The sequence below is a fragment of the Electrophorus electricus genome, chromosome 3 (genome assembly GCF_041902795.1).
Source record: "Electrophorus electricus isolate QZ-2024a chromosome 3, ASM4190279v1, whole genome shotgun sequence".
NCBI lineage: Eukaryota > Metazoa > Chordata > Actinopteri > Gymnotiformes > Gymnotidae > Electrophorus > Electrophorus electricus.
The window spans coordinates 2,000,001-2,017,500 of record NC_137499.1 but is presented as its reverse complement, the minus strand read 5'-3'; the positions used below and the strand labels follow the sequence as shown (position 1 = coordinate 2,017,500).

Sequence of the window (17,500 nt, the reverse complement as noted above, 5' to 3'; positions counted from 1 at the left end):
GTCCCAGTGATCGGACCTGTGACTAATATGAGTGATTTCCTAAGCTGTGGCATGGTGTGTTGGGCAGATGAGTGTGAGTGCAGTCAGAGGCAGATGAAGACTCTGGCCCGAGTCTCCGAGGGCCCGGAGGACATCACCAGGGGCGGAAAAACACCCATCATCAAAACATCACTCCACACCACCATCGCCCTTGCCATGACAGGGCCGTCCTGATTGGCGCACAGCGTGAGGCAAAATTGGACTTGTGCGACGCTTTCCTGCGTGGATCTGTGTGTGGGGTTGCAGTACTGCAGAACTGCTTCACTCTCCCCCACAGCTGCTCACGCCAGAGCTTTCAAACATCCCACCCTTCCATCAGGAGCGTTGATGTCTGAAGACATCGTTAAAGACGTGAGCAAATAAAACAAAGGTAATACTGTGGATAATATAGGTGGGAGAGAGAGAGAGAGAGAGACAGAGGGATGTGCTTGTGTTTGCACTTCTTGTGCAGTGTGTGCTTTGATCAGGACGACGGAGTGACAGCCGAGCGCGTGCGGAGCAGGAGGGATCCAGCATGCGTGCATGCCAGTCAAGCCCGAAGGGGCGGAGCCACGTCTGCCTCCGCCGAGAGTCAAAGAGAGAGTGAGAGAAAAGGGGGCGTGTCTAGGGCAGGGCTTCTTGGTGTTTGATTCTGGCCCTCACGCTTGCAACCCGCAACGTCACACACCACAACGAACTGCATTTTAACACATGGCTGGGTAACCGATATTACAAATCCATTCCTCCAGAAGCCCCATAGTTGTGATTTGGGGCAGATTAGTTAATATTCCAACTCCTCCCCCTCGCCCTCTTCCATCTGACATGATGACCTCTCGAGGGGTGGAGTCCAGAGTCAGGGCCAGGGCCAGAACCTGCGCCCTCGCCCTCCCCCTGACGCGAGGCTCTGAGCTGGCCCGGCAGCTCCTAAATTACAGCCCGGGACAGAGGGTAGGTGATGGAGAGGGGAGCCAGGACAGCCCATGGGTCACCGGGTCGAATCTGCCCTCATCAAAGAGCAGGTCAAAGCCACATAACTCTTCCAACAAGGCGAGGGCATCTGTGTCACTGCGACCTGCTCTGGGTCAGGCAGAGATCTCGAGCCACGGAGGCTCACGGCAATACAATACGGCAATCAATCCGTGCGCCGGACCCTGGTCTGTAACGTTCTCCAGGAGGCACGGGGTCACCACCTGTTCTCTGGCCTCTCCTTGGAAAGTCCTGCCTCGTGAAGGTGGACCGGGGTGTCATTTTCCGCTGCGTCCCCTGGGGTTGCCGCGCGGGCTGTAACCGTATCTCCCCAGGGCCACCGCAGTCTGGGGCGGCGGAGAAAACGTGCCGGGCCTTGCGGAAAGCGCGTCGGCCGGCCCGGACGAGCACCGCGTATCTGCTTTCAGCGCAATAACGCGGCTCGCCGGCGGACAATTTCAGTCTGGCAAACGTGGGAGCCGAGCCAACATCGGGCACGGAGCCACAGCGCGGGATGGCACTTCCCAGGATGCCTGGAGATGACTGGATTGGGGTGGGGTGGGGGGGGGGGGTAGGTGGCACCTCTAACTGCTGATTTGCAGGCATCTTTTATGAGTGCCCCAGATAGAGGACACACAGAGAACAGCAGCACTCCAAATCTGTAATGCCCAGTCACCCGACACTCGACACCCGACACCAGCCGCGTCCTTCTACAGGAAGTGCAGACCTGGGCTTTATCGTTTCAGCTCAGAACGCCGTGTAGAATTCTGGTTGCCGCGGGTACATGTGCTGATCCAGACACATCTATAGAAGCCTAGCTGTGGACAGAGGATATCACCATCGCGCTTCCCGACGGTCCTTATGTCTCTCTTCCCCTCTGTCGCTCCGCGGTTCCCATCGGCGGAGACAGACGGCGTCCTCTCCGTGCTTCGTTCTTGGCCGGTCTCCCTCACTCCCTAAAGGCAGGTATAGGGTTTCTAACACAATAGCAGGCTCAGGACCGGGCAGATCTCCAAGCAGGTGATCCTGTCTGACGCACCCTAACACCCCCCACACGCCAACACACAACCCTCCCCAGCATCACAAAGTAACCTTCTCCAAACTACCAACTAGACACTACAGCCTCGGCTGAGATCTCAGTCTTTACATACATGCCGAATAAACCTTAACGGTACAGTCATGCAGCAAAAAAAAAGTTAGAATGTCAATTTGGCACTAGAGGAGCTGGAGATTAAAAAAAGGCCTACAGAGCCGGCGCTAAAGCTCCCAGACTGCCACTGTAATGAAGTGTGGCGAGTGGAGAAACCTCCTCTGAGCTCTGGTCTCCACCAGCAGGAACATTAAACAGCATAATCAAACAGACTGTTTGCATACATCTGCCTCCTTTTATTGATCCCTCTTCATTCATTAGCATTCTGGGGCATATAATTAACACCCCTGCCCCCCACAAAACCGCCCCCCCCACCCACCCACCCACCCCCTCACCCGGGGGAAAGATAATTCCTCCGCATGCCACGGGGATTTCGGCAGAGGGCACAAGTGGGCATAGGGCCAGCGGAGCCCGCCCCCCTCCGCCTTAACCCACCCCATACGCCGGCCCCACTGGTCCCCGCCCCCCGATCTCCACCCTCAGCTGTCGTCAGCCCCGCCCAAGCTCCGCTAACAAGACGCGTCTACCCCTCTGCCCAGCGTTAACTAAAAGCACAATTATCCAGAGAACAATGACGCTTTTCACAGGGCCTTGTGTTGCCATTAAGACAGTAGATCTGGTTACTGCAGTCTGAGCTGCAGCTAATTATGGAATGCTATCTGTGGACTTCTCATTGCTTCTTAATTAAGTAGATTCATTTCAAAAATGGGAACAAACACAGCCACTGTTTTTCTTTCCTTTTCTTTTGTCCCACAAGTCCCTGGGCTTTTCTGGCCCTCCAGGTCGTAGAAATCAGACGACGACGACGACAAAAGTGCAGACATCATTTCCATATTCATTGGATGGAAACAGATCTGACGCACGCGTCCCATGACTCCATTCATCTTTCCTTACGAGACTACAGCCAAAGAAAAGGTCAGGCGCCAAAACCAAAGCGGCAATACCAGTGCTACCTGCCCGGGAGAAGCGGAGCTCTCCGGACCACAGGAAGGGAGAGCCGCTGATGGGATTAGCCGTGGCTGTCGTTAGGATGTGTGGCAGACAGAGAGAGTGTGCACTGTCAGGAGGAGCACAGCTCTGGGGCCAGACCGAGTAAGAAAACACCAGGCGTTTCTGCGGACTCTGCTTCTAGGGCCCAGGGTCTCTCAGCAGCGCCACCGTCAAGAACGCAGGCGTATTAGATCTGATTAGACCACGCCTGCTTACAACTACCCCGGACCCGGTGAGAGAGGGAGCTGAGATGGCTCATAGTCACCACTCACTCATCAAATGAAAACAAGCAAGAAAGGACTGGGGCAAGAGGGAGGAGCGTGAGGGGCAAGAGGGTAGGAGACGTCCGCCGCGGTTCTGTCGGGGGCTGGCCCAAAGATGGCACAAAGGCGCTACGCGCCGTCTCAAAGGGAGGAACCTTCGGTCGCAAAACCGAGTCCAATACGGCATGAGCACGGCTCGCGGGCGGTCAGGACGGCCAGACGATCAAAGATCTACAGGGGAGAGGAGGAGTGGGGGGGAGGGGCTGCTCTAACGACCACGTGGTTACAACATGAGTATGTGATGGTTCACTGAGAGGTGAGTTCAATTAAACACACATACACAAACCTGAACATGCAAACACATGCACGTACACACACAGAGCTGGTTTGGCAAGTATGTGTCTACACTTGCTCCACATTGTGCAGCAGGACTCCGGCTACTAATTGAGATAAAAAAAATAAACAGACACAGTGTTAGGCCGGCTCTGTACACACACACACACACACACACACACACAGGATCAGGTTCCAGGAAGGTCACAGCCAGAACCATCTCCAAGCACACGAACACACACACACACACACACACACACACACAAATAGAGGAACTGGCAGCCTCCAGGTGTTGTTATTCTCTTTCCACCGAAAGTGTCGGGCGTGCCCATGCGGCCTGACGTGACCCACTGGTAACGTGTTCCCTCCGCGTCTGCCTCGCGCAGTGACACTGTCACAACACCACTGACCAGATTTGCTTTGCGTCTCATTTCAATAAAGGGATCCTATCAGGATGAATACAGCATCTCCGCGGGGAACAGGAGACAGAAAACAGAGCGAAAACGCCGTCGCGACGCGTACGCGGCCTTGCATGCGCCGAACTGACACTCGCAGGGAACAGACGCCAGGCCATGGATGCCCAATAGGGAGCGTGCCCTCTCTGTCGCTCAGCTGACCTCACTCCCATGATGCTCCAGGGCTGACCCTGTGCTTGGAGGGGCGCTCTGACCGTCCTGTCCTGCCTACATCAGCCCTGCTTCTAGCCTGTCTGGCCACAAGAAAAATGTTTTAAGTAAAGCCCAGTTGGTACTGGCCATAATTGATTGGGTAATCCTGGTTTAACATGCACTAAAGCCAAGTGCTTAAGAATCTATTAGCAGTGGTAACAGCTTACATGGTAAGGTCTCTCTCTCTCTCTCGCTCTCTCTCTCTTTCTCTCTCACTCCCTATGTCTCTCTCTCTCTCTCTAGCACTCTCAGGTTGGCCTTGTGATAAACGCACACACACACACACACACACACACACACACACACACACACACACACACACACACACACCTGCCTGTGGCTCAAAAGACTGCTCTGGTCAATCTCGGTCTTCTTCAGAATCCTGTCGACTCTCCTGGTACCTGGGACCAGTTGGTCAATAAGCCAGCGGAACAGGGCACGGTGCACGGCTAAAGGGCACGGTCACCCTCACCTGGCATGGCTCCGCGGGACTGGTGGCACTCAGGACCCAGTGGTGCTCCTCTGAGCTGGCTGCGTGCCAGGGCAAGGAGACACCACGGGCTCGATGTGACACACGCCACTCTGACCAAACACCACCCAGACTAGCCCAGACATAACAGTCACAAACCTTCCATCATTCACAGACACACACACACACACACACACACACACACACACACGGGGGAGAGAGGACAGTGGCCTGATAAAGACAGTGAAGGGGGAGGAAGAAGAGAGAGAGAGAGAGAGAGAGAGAGAGAGAGAGAGAGAGAGAGAGAGGGAGGGGGAGAGGGAGAGGGAGAGGGAGAGAGAGAGAGAGGGAGAGAGAGAGAGAGGGAGAGAGAGAGAGAGAGGGAGAGAGAGAGGGAGAGAGAGAGAGAGAGAGAGAGAGAGAGAGAGAGAGAGAGAGAATGTAGATTAGGTTGCACTGCTCGCCTGTGGGTGCTGAAAGACTCACACAGTGACACACACTTGCAGCAGCCTGAGCTGAAACCAGGAAGTGAGCAGCATGTGATGACAAACCGTGGCCTTGACTCAGCCAATCGGCTGAGGACCCAGACTGCCACAGCCAATCAGAAATGCAGATGGAGCAGCGCTAGCGTCTCGTGCGCACACGCACACACATGCACACACAGGGAGCATAATCCCCCCAAAGGCCTCTGCCCTAATGGGGCCCACTACTGTAATTACAAGGCAGAGATTTGGGATCAGGCACTTAAGTAGCCAGCTAAAAGTGGCCCTGAAAACAAAAAGCTCTGTAATTATCGTCTGCCCCTCTCTCTCGCTCTCCCCTTCTCTCCGTCTGTCTCTAACACGACTTGGGTTACCTGTCATTCCGGCATTTCTTTTGTGTGTGTGTGTGTGTGTGTGTGTGTGTGTGTGTGTCAGGACTCTGCTGTTTCCAGGATTCTATGGCTAATCCGACCCTGGAAGCGTGATGGCAAAACACTGTCCCTGGCGAGGAAGAAGCACATTTTAGCTGGCTCGGACTCGGTGACGACACGACACACAAAGATAGCAGAAACCTGAGTCTCTCCTCTCGGCCCGCCTCACACATGAATGCCGGTGTTTTTAACATAGGGAGGGGGCGGACATTCATTCTGCACTACACAAAAGCTCCTTTGTGCCAGTGAAACTTTATATACATATTAGAAACATAAAACCTCGTGGTCCTCTCCGAGCTGGATTCTTGTAACTGTGAACAAGATAACATTACCCACCAATCTCCCCTCTGTCACTGTCCACACACACTTTCCTCATTAGGCATTTTTCTTTTTTTTTATTGTTTTTCTTTCTTTCTTTCTTTCTCTCATTCTGTCTCGTCTCAGCAGGGTTATCGGATCACTGGGTCAGAGCTCCAGGGACAGGAGGTACGTCCAAGCCCTGGCAGGTTCCTGGGTCAGGTGGTCCATCCCAACACTGCTCCGAGGGTCCGAGGTCCCGCCTTTATGCTCCCAGGTGCTCCGTGTGGAATTCTCCACTTGGCCCGTTTGCTCTGGAATGCAGCCCCCCATCCTCCAGGCCCGTCCTGCCCTCCAACCCCCCCCAAACTTACACCAAGCTAGCCATGGCCATGCTAACCCGCTAAGATGGACTGGGTATATGCACATGTGTGTGTGTGTGTGTGTGTGTGTGTGTGTGTGTGTGTGTGGGCGCGTGCGTGTTTTCTGCTCCTCTGTCTCTCTGTGGCACAAGTTCCTTCTTGTCAGGGCTCCTTATCTGCAGCAGAGGAAACTGACGAGACGCAAATGACCGAAAAACTCTCGAGTCCTCACTGAGGGGGGGGGGTCAAAGAAAGAGAAAGACTCAGGTGGGTGTGAAGGCCAGACACAGGTGTGTGTGTGTGTGTGTGTGTGTGTGTATGTATATCAGGGAGGAACCGGGCAAATGGCGGCAGACGCCATTGCGCTGACATCACTGTCAGACCTGTAATTAAAGCACAGCTCCCCACACAAAAGCGCCAGCGAGGTACGGAGGGCGGGGGGACGCGCGTTCTCATAATGACAGCTTAGCCCCGGCAGCCGGAGAAAAGACTAGCAAACAACCCCTATGGCCCCTAATTACTGCTGTAGCCAGAGAGAAACAAAGAACACATGCACGCACGCACACACACGGGCAGGCTAATAATCACACACACGCATGTTACGGTACTTAAAACGCACGATGCCAAGCTGGGAGGAAGAGTATGGACTCGCATGTGGGAATAAGGCGACACATATCAGTAGGAACCAGAGCAGAGTGAACAGTGACCCACAGTGACCCCTTTAACTCTGCTCCCTCTTCCTCAGGTTTGGATGTCTCCTGCATCTGCTGGATTTCAAGAAAGAAAATAGCTACTTTCCCATCTCTTAACGGAAAGCAATAATTGCCCCCACAGGTCTTTGTCCAAACTACAAAGGAGGGCACTGTTCCCAAGGGCCCTGGAATTAGAACATCCCGGTCTAGCTCCCTAACTCGCCTGATTCAGCGTGTACGTTGCACACCTCCACTGTGGTGTGTGTTTCATTTTAATTCAGCCCAAAATGAATTTATTAAGACTGTGTGGTCCCATGATGCTCCTTGAATTGTCCTGTAATTTATTATTTGTAGTCTCTCGGTGTGTATGTGTGTGTGTGTGTGTGTGTGTGAGTGTGCGCGCGCGTGTGTGTGCGCATGGATGTGTGAACGCATGCATGCGCATAGCATGTGTACACCAGGAACTAGTGATCTGTATAGAAATGTTGTACACGTTCAGAAAATTAGTCCTGTGCCGATATATTTTCTGTATTTGGGATCAAATCATGTATATAAATATGTATGTATGTATGTGTGTGTGTGTGTGTGTGTGTGTGTGTGTGTGTGTGTGTGTGTGTGTGTGTGTGTGTACACACAGATCAGCCCGTTTAAAAGTGGATCAGCCCATTTAAAAGTGGCATAAACCCAACTTCAGTAAACCCACTGCTCCAGAATGCTCTTCCCAACTCAGGGTTCCTGTCCGAGAGGCTCGTGACCTGGGGACTGGACCCCACCAGACGAAAAAAGGAGGAGCTGCACAGGTCGGCTCCACAGGGGCTGCAGAGCAGGGCTAGGCCACGGCTAGCTCCATCTTAACGGACTCGCCCGGCTCATCCGCCGGGCTGTGTTCGGAAAGCGTGGTTGAGAAATGAAGAGGTTTTGTTTCAAAAGCAGCCAGGGACATCTGCATTGGGAACACAACTCACTAATGAATCAAAAGTGAGTGTCCAGATGACTTTGTGTTGCTGGGACCTTCCTAACTTTTTCCACTTATGGAATCTTGTGACAAAACACCAGTAAATGGGACACGTCCATCCGTTTGCCTGAAGACACAAATATTGCCTTGGCTAGCCTGAAACAAGACAGGCAACGCTAGCGCGATCCAAACTCACAACTGAACTGAGCATAATATGATGCCAAGAATTTGGGAAACTTGGGAAACTGTTAAAAAATACGACGAACAGACAGGGCCACTACTAGACATAAACCGTATCTGCGGGAAGAACTGGACGTGGGACGTGGGAGCTGACTAAGAGTGTGGGTCAATGTTTCTCTCTTTCTGTGTTTCTCTCCCTCCCTCCCTTTTTCTCTCTCTCTCTCAGCACATTGTCATGGGTCTTTTTAATCTGTTTTAATTGATGCATTATTTCCTCCTCTCTCCTCCTTAGGCTACAATTTGTTTGAAGTGGGTAAAAGTTGAGGTGTTCAAGGCCTTGTTTAAAAGGTCAAGCTAACTTAAAAGGAATGTGCACGAGAGAGAAAGAAACACAAAGGAAGAAATATACACAGAGAGAGAGAGAGGAGAGCAGGGAGGAGGTGTGTGTATCCAGCATAAGGGATTAACAGAAGGAGAGGTTAAAAGGCCGTGGCGTTCTCTCTGGCGTCAGGCCTGCTCCTCTCTTTACTGCCCCAGGCTCTGGAGTCTGCTGCCGACGGTAACCACGCCTGAACTAGTCACCAACACTCTCAGTGAGACGACAGCCAGAGAATGTGCGCGCGTGCACACACACACACACACACACACACACACACACACACACACACACACACGCAGAATTAAACACCTCCCCTCCTTCTCTCTTGACTCAGTAAGACTGCACTGATTTGCAGACTCTCCCTCTGCTGAGAGGATTCAAAACCACACTGCACTCATCTTAAGACCCTTCCGATCTGCTACGTCTCACAGCTCATCGTCATTAAAGAGACAGCGCCACCAGGCTAACACACGTTGCCTTACGCCGCAGTGCGGGAAAGCAAACGTGAAAGTTTGGAAGAGTCACGCCGCATTCGGAAGACCTCCACGAAGACCGTCAGACTCTCGACGATATGGCCGGGACAAAGGAAGACAACAGACTGAAGATCCTCTGGCCTGCTACAGAGTAAGGGAGAACAGCCCAGACCACACGGCTGTGTTCGGGATAAACTGGCACAGCAGTAGAAACTGAACCGGAAACGAATGAGTAAGTACAACAAGACAAAGTTCAGGAAACGCAAACACACACTACACAACTGTCTCTGCTGTTTCGCTGAAGTATGGGAGAAGTCAACTGTCTTAGTCTGACGGACGATCCCCTCCGAGACACGAGAGGACAGACATTTCAAAAGTTCTGGGCGGTCCCTGTGGACACATGGTAGCAGGATGGAGGTGTTTGACATCCCAGATGCATTTAGACTATGTGGGAATGAAGACAGAGATGCCACCCGCCGTCAGGCCTATGGCAAGCCTTTCTCTGGCCCCTGCTCCCTTACGCTGGAAACCCCCTTACGTCACTCTCTCCTCTCTATTTACACACACACACACAGCCCGCAGGGAGACACAGACATGGGAAGGCATTGGGGATGTTGAGGAGCAGGGCGAGAGTGCATCATATTTCAGGACAAGGGGGCAGCCCTAAAACACTGGCAGCTGGTTGGCAGAGGACCACATCACTCATCCCTTGCGCCCAATCAGGGTGCCCAGCTGGATAGCCAGGAACAGCGGGAGCGGAGAGGCAGAGGGACAGGCCTTTGTACGGTCAGGGGGAGACGGACCGTCTTCTCGCCCACCCATAAGCAAACCCCTGAGAACGACGCACCACATCCCCGGCCTGGCTGGTACCCCAGGCCTGTCCCTCTGCTCGGGAAAGCGGTACAAGATTACAGAGCAACTGCTGTCAAACGTTTCTATAATGTGTTTTCCTAGTCCAGTTTTCCGCTGGTGTGCTGTTTGGACAGCTGTCGTCCAGCAGCAGGAGGTCTAAGGGTGCTGCTCTACAGCGACTCTGGGACATCTTCTGTTGTTTTTTTGTTAAACATGGAATTAACATCCAGTTTCAGCTTAGTAAACACACAAAACATTTCTAGTTTGGCAGTAGGAAGGAAGTATGGGTGTGTGTGTGTGTGTGTGTGTGTGTATGTGTTCATAACTCTCCTTTATTGTACAGAGCCCCTGTGTGTGTGTATATATGTGTATGTGTATGTGTATGTGTGTGTGTGTGTGTGTGTGTGTGTGTGTGTGTGTGTGTGTGTGTGTGTGTGTGTGTGTGTGTGTGTGTGTGTGAGAGAGACACACATGCCTAGAAAATAAGCCACTATGGGTTAATCTCTCTCTGTGATTCAGATACAGGAGACACGTCCCAACAGGTCACCAACACACGCCACAGAACTCCAAAGTATACTCACTCCACAGAAAAGAGAGAGAGAGAGAGAGAGAGAGAGAGAGAGAGAGAGAGAGAGAGAGAGTGCGACAGCGAGTGTGCTGACAGAGTTTAAAGAAAACAAAAGACGGAAAGCAGAGGAAGGAAGAAAAAACATCACAGAGAAAGCTTCTTTTGTTTGTTGAATCAAAGCAGATCATCTTAAATGAAATACCAATCAAAACAGGCATTCACTGAGGGGTGTGACACAAGGCCAGGGGGAGGGGCCCAGGGCTCTGGAGGCGGGGCTTGGGGAGGGGCTGGACGAGACCACCGTAAGGGAAGCAACCCAGGCAGGACTCGCGTGGTGTGTGGAGGTCAACTCCATGCTGGGGGCCCGATAGCGTGCATGAGGAGTGTGAGGGAAACGAGCACTGTACTGAAAGCTCTCCCACACACACACACACACAGAGTCTACACAGTCACTGTAGAGCTCAGCACAAAACCTTGCGTTATTACAGACGCAGTACAGTAGTGCAGCAGTCAAATTGCACAGGCATCTTTTATCACAGTCAGCTTCTTACCTACGCTTACTAGAGACTGTACAAAAACTCCACAGATCCATACAGTGACCTGGTTAGAACCTACAACAACAAACCCTGTTTTGATTTAGATATGCCACACAAATTTAGTTAGAACCAGGCTCATTAGAGAGAAAGGCAGAGAGAGACGGAGAGAGAGAGACTGACTGCCCTTCTCTTCCGACTCTTGTGAGGAGGTAAACAGCTATTGGCTGTTCAATAAGTGGTTCCAGTGTGAGGTGTGAGGGGCTTTTCCCCCCCTATTCCCCCACATTTGACAAGCTGCTATTGACAGAGCAGTTACCCACTTGCCCATTGGGGGAAACCCTCCACACTGTGCCAGGCAGCTGATAAATGGAACACATACGATACCTGAGAGTACTGGGGCATGCGCTCCCACACACGCAAAAACACACACACACAATCTACTGTAAGTGGTGGCCCTGGAGCAGAATAACAGGGTACCTTTATGTTAATGATGAGATGGGGGGGGGGGTGGAGGGATAGAGGGAGAGAGAGAGAGAGAGAGAGAGAGAGAGAGCGGGCCGAAGGCTTTAAAAGGTCAGAACAGAGGTTGAGGTCGTTAATGTTTCACAGACGATGGACATTCCTCATACACGCTTTGACTTTCACTGTTGCTCAGCACAGACATCATTCCACAGTGATTCAAGTACTCTGAGATTACACCATAGGAAATCACAGAGCACAAACCTTCGCTCAATATCCTCAACCATGATCAAAATACTCCATTAAAAAAAAAAAAACGAAACCATTCAATAGCCTATTAAAGGCCTTGCAAATAACGCTAGCTCTCCGAGATGAAACACAAGTCAGTCTTGGCTTGATAGGAGAGCGAGGAGATAATAGGAGCTGAGTGGAGAGGGGAGGAGTGAGGAAGACAGGGGAGGAGTCTAGAGGAGAAGGGAGGAGCCAAGAGGAGAGGGGAGGAGTCAGGAGCAATCATTCCGGTGGCTGTCCCCTCTCAGTAGGGCATCTGAGGAGAACGTCAGTGCCAGTGACCCAGACCTTCCCCAGAGATGAACGGAGATCACACATGCACACCAGAGAGAGAGAGAGAGAGAGAGAGAGAGAGAGAGACATCCTCTGCTCCTTGCCTTTTTGATGGCAGACTAATATACAGCCAGGGGTAAGGCTCTGCTTTTCACTGCGATATGATGTCAGTAACCTCCATTGATCTAGAAGCAGACAGGCAGACCTTATCATGGGCTCTCTGTCCGTGATGTACTGGGATCTGGGGCTCCACTGCCTTTTAATACACTGCGCTGTGGGTGAGGATGTCACACACACACACACACACACACAACCCCCCCCCCCAGGTTGGGCTAGCACTCAAAGCTATATTTCAAAGGCCCACAAAGGAAAGCCACATAGTGTCTCATTCCACCATCCCCCCACGCATGTGAAGACACTTCTACACAAGGTCTGGGACACAAAACCTATAGCTCTCTCACACACACACGGATTAGAGCTGATTAGTGTCCTTAATGTAAACCGTGCCTTTTAAACACCAGCTCCTATAGAATACTAGGGGTCAAGGTCGCATGAACCAAGACAGAGCATGGAATGGGCTCACAGAAGTGCATGACACGTACACACACACACACACACACACACACACACACAAACACACGGCTACAGAGCTTGGTTGAAACGCTGACAGAGACGTGTCTTACTTTTGATTTACACACCTGACCTGAGTGCACAGACATGCACACGCCGACAGAGAAACACACACACACACACACACACACCCTCCCGATCCTCCACCCCAGGGAGTTGCACCCAGCTTGTTCCAGCCAGACTGATGTCTGCATGCTGATCTATGCCAGGCACTCTTGTAGACTGGCACCCTGCCAATGGCCTCGAGGGAAACAAATGAAAAAAAATATCTGGTGAACAACTATTAAAAAAAAAAATTATATAAAAAAAACAAAGCCACCATCCGCCTGATCTGAGCGACGAGATAATTAGCGAGCGGAGATACAGTACCGGTTGGTCAGGAGCAGTGCCCCCTATCCACAGCCACTCTTGTGTGTGACTCCAGGCCTCACGAGATAAAGTCGACTGGACGACCAGCAGTTGCGTTATCCTGCTTATTGATTTTAGCTGTGGGGTATTGGGGGGGGGGGGGGGGTTATCGGGCCAGAAGCCCCCGTACATTTACCAACCAAACGACTCTTTTCCACAGCTTATCTGACAAAGAGTCTATTACACTCTCCACCACGATTGGAAGGACGGATCCTGGTGTGACCCCCCTGTTAGCGCAGGGCTAGGCTACTCCCAGAGTCCCTGGCAGGTGGACCTCAGGTGACGGCTTTCGCGTGGAGAGTCGTCCTGGGTCTCTCACTTGCAGATTAACTATGGGGGAGCGAGTGCCAGCCCTCCAAAATCACCCTCTCTCTCCCTCTCTCTCTCCTGCATATGTGGATGAGAAAAAAAGAGAGATATAATGAGAACAGCATAATCCCACAGAGAAGCCTTACTCATCCTCTAATCACAGACTAAATGTTGGTTTTAATTACAGCTAAGGGGAGAGATCAGAGAGTGCTGGGGCAGCCCCTCTCCAAATTGCACCGGGGCGACCCCCATCACTCCGACCCCAAGCCCAGTTGCCCCGGCCAACCACAGCTGGGCTGGACCTCTCACACATCCTGATATTCCGTGTTCTCCCGCTGCATTACAGATTTCCCCATATCAATAATGAAGACGGGTTGGGATAGGGAAAAATTTCCCCACAGCAATTAAGGTAAAAAATCTATAATCTAATCAATGTGCAATTCAAAGGGATTGTCTTGATACGCAACAACACGGAGCGCTGTTTGCATGGACATGATAGTGTGCGCAGATGACATTTCTATTGTGAAAATAAGCAGCTAGGGGATTTATACTTAAGAAAGGAGGCAAAAGTTTAACGATTTACATATTTCATCAGCGGCGCAGAGCAAGCACTCGGTGTGTATGAAAATTTAGTTGAAGGGGTGAAGATTGCAAAATGGCTTAATGCAGAAAAAATAAAAAAAACAATACAATCAATCTCTTTTAAACCAATCTGTATTTCCCAACTGTCTGACAATGTGATCCACTATCTCAAACACCCTTAGCACACTCTAGGGTCTGGGAGTAAGAGAGAGAGCGCGCGTGTGTGCGTGTGTGTCAGGGAGATCCATTCCAGGTGGAACTGCCAACCGGATGGGCACAGCGTGATCAGGTAACTCCCTCGTTGTTGGCCTGCCTCACCTGTCTCTGTGCCCGGCCTGCAATTTGCTCTGGGCGGAGATAAATCTTATCTCAGAGACCTGATTAAGTTTTTAATTTACATTCCAATCAATATCCCAGGTCTATTGGCAATGTGTCTAAAACTCTATTTACCAAAGGATTCCTTGCTATCAATTGATCAAGTACCCAGCAGCCATAAACGCGTGTGTGTGTGTGTGTGTGTGTGTGTGTGTGTGTGTGTGTGTGTGTGTGTGTGTGTGTGTGTGTGTGTGCGTGCGTGTGTGTGTGTGCCTGGGGGATTTTTTGGGTGAAAATAAGATGATGGGAAGTTTTGGTCATAAGTGCAGAGTCAATACCCCCAGAGCTGGTTACCAACCACAGTCCCCTACCAGGACAGAGAACTGCACCTGTTAACACAGCCTACAGCGTGCTGGCTTGTGTATGTGTGTGCATGGGTGTGTGTGCAGGCAAGGAATCAGTTCTAATTTACCGTCTGAAAGACTAACAGATACTTAGCAGCCCAAGGGTAAAGGTAACCGGATTCAGGTCCAAGCTAAGAATATTCAAATGTAAGCACACAATGCTAATGCGCACACACACACACACCAAACCCCTGTATGCATGTGAGGTCTTCCACTTCCCTATTCTGTATGAGTGCCATTATCTGTTTACGCTTGCTAGCATTCCCAGTGGAACTGTCGGAGAGGATTCCGCTCCGGCCGCCGCACCAGATTCCTAGTTCCTAGGCTGCGTGCGTCGGCCTGGCTGTCTGGGAAACAGTGGGAGTGATTGTTCCGATGCAGACTAGCACCACCGTGACATCCAGGAAACTGCACAGTGGCTATTTTAAGACTTTCTGATGTTTGTTTGGAACTTTGGGGTATGAAACTGTGTGTGTTGTCTGTGTGTTGTCTGTGTGTGTGTGTGTGTGTGTGTGTGTGTGTGTGTGTGTGTGTGAGAGAGAGAGAGAGAGGGAAAGGTCAGTACAAGTAGAGTGTCTATATATGAGAAACAGACAGCATTCAGGACATTTCATGAAATCTATATCTCACATATAAGGAAGTCCTTTTCTCCACAGAGCCATTTTGCCATATAACCCTATAACTGTGTGTGTGTGTGTGTGTGTGTGTGTGTGCACTGCCTGCAGATGCATGTAGAGATTCACACAGATGAATACACTAGCCTCATCAGTCTCCCCTCCCTGGCTGCTGTGTTTCATGTAATGACCAGTATCCCGATCCCCCTTCCTTGCTGTACTATTCCCAGTATCCCGATCATCCTTCCCTGCCGTGCTATTCCCAGTCAGGGTGAAGGAAGGAGGGCTAATCCGCCTGGAGAAAATGTCGTCACGGCGTTTCAGCTGTAAGGCTGCTGACTTGCTCATTCCCCAACGTGAGATCATTTCGGACAGCTGACCTCAATTTCAGCACGAGACTGCAACACTCACTCACCCTCTGTCTTTCCCTCCCTCTCCCTCTCTCTCTCTCTCTCTCTCTCTCTCTCTCTCTCTCTCTCTCTCTCTGCCACACATGGCAGTTGGGCTCCTACCTCACGCTTACACTCGGCCATTTCGAGAAGTCAGAGGCATTAGCTGCAGATAAAGTGAACAGTGGTGTCGTGGGGGGTGGGGGGATTTTCTATCCCTGGTCTCCCACACGCTTCAGATCCACACAGCAAGGACAACAGAGAGAGACACACACACACACACACACACACACACACACTCACACTCACACACACACGCACTGTTTGCTCTTTCACCAACCGTTTCTGACAGTAAGTGACCGGAAAAAGACAGAGGGAGAGAAAAATAGACCGTTGATAAATGTTTTAGGAGGAATTTTAAGTGCTACTTTGTCACAGAGCTGGTTCAGCTTCGCCAGAGTGCCGCGTAAACATGTGTCAAGACTGCATGTAATTACAGCAACAAAACTTCCTCTCATACTAGGAGTATGAATCACCTCTCAGGCTGGCGTGTGTGTGCGTGTGTGTGTGTGTGTGTGTGTGTGTGTGTGTGTGTGTACAGCTATATGCTATACATACCTAAGGGAAGATACAGTCTGGCCCAGGCACACTGACAGCTTCTGCTGTAATAAGCCGTTTTCCAACTGCTAACAAACCAAAGAAAACAGCCATCATCTAATCTACTGTCACATGGATGACGACTGAGAGCAGACCAAATCTGGCCTTGACATTCTGAGCATGTGACTGTGTGTGTGTGTGTGTGTGTGTGTGTGTGTACACACACTACCCTGCTAGCCTGACTACTTAGACTGGCTACCTGCGCTTGTCCATAGTCAACGTTGGATAAATAATTCCTGGATCTGCTACAGAGAGGTTTTCTCCTCTGTACTTGTAAAGGTCTCTCTCTCTCTGTCTGTCTGTCTGTCTCTCTCTCTCTTTGTTTGTCTGTGTCTCTGTCCTTGTGGATGTGACTGAGACCAGAAGTCACACACACACACACACACACACACACAGAGAGAGAGCTCTCTAATGGGGATTGCTGTCCAATGGCGGTCTCATATTTCTCAGACCTGCTATAATTAGCCAACTTTGTTTCTTGCCGCCATGTCAAAATAGTATTTACAAACACAGACCCCATTTAGCCACAAAGGGAAAAAAAACAGAGAAGCCTGGTTTAAGACTCATTGCTGCCCTCCAGAGTGGCGGAGGTATAGTTGCGTAGCACAGGCTGGTTCACTGGGTCATTCATGAGGTCACTCAAACTGCCTACTGTGCACTCCGCACTGTAGATTAATAAACCAGTGCCGCCTATCCAGACTCATAGGTCAGGTAGCAGGGCTGAACAAACCATATAGAGGCCTGGGCTCGCTCTTGCTCGCTCTCTCTCTCTCTCTCTCTCTCTCTCACACACACACACACACACACACACAACCTCAGATTACTCTAGCAGTCTAACATCAAGTGACGTAACGCAACCAGTTACTAACCAAACAGATGTTCACATGAAGCTCTAAGGTAAAGTTTCCCTCTACTGAGAGAAACTTTCCAAGCCCAAAATAATATTCCAAACTAAAATGCCATGAATGTCATTCTCCGGGGGATTTGGGACCACGCAGCTGACGTTAATAACATAGTGTGTGTGCCACACACACACACACACACACACACACACACACACACACACACACACACACCCCTTGTCGTTAGGAGCCATCCTGACCAG

At 51.0% G+C, this 17,500-nt stretch overlaps 1 protein-coding gene across 5 annotated transcripts in view; it reads right to left on the bottom strand.

Moving 5' to 3' along the window:
- zfhx3b (zinc finger homeobox 3b) overlaps nt 1–17,500 on the bottom strand; it is a 131,966-nt gene that overhangs the window by 97,516 nt on the left and 16,950 nt on the right. Inside the window, exon 1 of one of the 5 annotated variants that reach the window (XM_081709216.1) lies at nt 16,357–17,376. The exons of 3 other annotated variants lie outside the window; for them this stretch is intronic. The gene's annotated coding sequence lies outside the window, so the exon portion shown is untranslated. Of the gene's footprint in view, nt 1–13,086; nt 13,775–16,356; nt 17,377–17,500 lie in introns of those variants that run through there. One more of the 5 variants, XM_081709224.1, reaches the window with a different exon arrangement.